This window comes from Arachis duranensis, chromosome 4, assembly GCF_000817695.3.
Source record: "Arachis duranensis cultivar V14167 chromosome 4, aradu.V14167.gnm2.J7QH, whole genome shotgun sequence".
In the NCBI taxonomy this organism is placed as follows: Eukaryota; Viridiplantae; Streptophyta; class Magnoliopsida; order Fabales; family Fabaceae; genus Arachis; species Arachis duranensis.
In genome coordinates, this window is record NC_029775.3 from 68121471 (window position 1) to 68123010 (window position 1540).

Here is a 1540-nt window from a genome sequence, read left to right on the forward strand (position 1 = left end):
TATTGAAGCCTTGTAGAGGCTTCTGTTGATCCTTCCATGAGAAATTTGGGTGATTCCTCCATGAAGGATTATAGGTGTTTCCATAGGCTTCTCCCATGTAATTCACCTTTTAAATTGCAGGATTCTCAAGGTCATAAGCTTTACCTTCAGAGGAGGCATCTTTAGCTTGCATTCCAGTCAGACTCTGAGAAATCATATTGACTTGCTGAGTCAATATTTTGTTCTGAGCCAATATAGCATTCAGAGTATCAATCTCAAGAACTCCTTTTTTCTGAGTTGTCCCATTATTCACAAGATTTCTTTTAGAAGTGTACATGAACTGGTTATTTACAACCATTTCAATGAGTTCCTGGATTTCTGCAGGCGTTTTCAGATAAAGAGATCCACCGAAAGGGTGGTCAAATGACATCTTGGATAACTCAGACAGACCATGATTGAATATACATATGATGCTCCATTCTGAAACATGTCAGAAGGACACCTTTTGGTTAATTGTTTGTTTCTTTCCCAAGCTTCATAGAGGGATTCACCTTCTTTCTGTCTGAAGGTTTGGACATCCACTCTGAGCTTACTCATCTTTTGAGGTGGAAAGAATTTTGTCAATAAAGCATTGACCAACTTGTCCCAAAAGTTCAGGCTTTCTCTAGGTTGTGAGTCCAACCATGTTCTAGCTCTGTCTCTTACAGCAAAACGGAAAAGCATAAGTCTGTAGACCTCGGGATCAATCCCATTGGTCTTAACAGTATCATAGATCTACAAGAATTCAGATAAGAACTGATGAGGATCTTGATAGGCTGAATTCACTACCCTTCCCCAATAATATTGATGAATCCGCTCTTGGCAAGCGCTCCAAAATTATCGTCAAGTATTAACCCACAGTGGAGTGGGATCGTATCCACAGAGATTGGTAGATTTGAGCAATTTTAATCAATTGGTGAATTAGTAAAGCTCAACAGAATAAGTTGTGTGTGCAGAATTATAAATGGCAGAAACATAAATGACAAAGGAAATGAAAGAAAGCAATAAAATACAGAAATAGAAATAACAAGAATGTAAAGGGGAATGGGATTTTGCAGAATGTAAGTAAAGCTATAAAAGAATGGGAGAGATAAGAATGGGGGAATTCATTGAGATCAGGATATATTATCTCTTTGGATTAATTCCATCTCATATCCTCTTCAATCATGAAACTCATTGACCTCTTGGCAATCATGATTGATTGAGCCCCAATCCCTTGGTGACTCAATCTCTGAGATCTTAATCAATAGCCAATTCCTTGGTCTAATTGCTCATGAAGAGAGATATGCTTGGTCCCTGATTATACCACACATCATTATAGGTCCAGGTAGAGGGAGGATTGTATGTCACCATATCCAAACACCAAAACCCAGATTCTACTCAAGTGTGAGAAGGGATTTCTAGCATGGTTTCATGTTTTCTTTTCCAAGGTTCCCATGAAACCCATTTTGCATTCAATCTCTTTTCTAAGTTAATTGAACACTAAGCATTAAAATCGAAATTCCTTCTAGCAAATCAAAGA

General features: G+C 37.9%; 1 non-coding gene across 1 annotated transcript; it reads left to right on the forward strand.

Annotated features, from left to right (window-relative positions):
• Window positions 1–466: 466 nt before the first annotated feature.
• On the forward strand, window positions 467–570 carry LOC127746816 (small nucleolar RNA R71). The gene has a single exon (XR_008008628.1). It is a non-coding gene; the product is annotated as a small nucleolar RNA R71 (small nucleolar RNA).
• Window positions 571–1540: the final 970 nt, after the last annotated feature.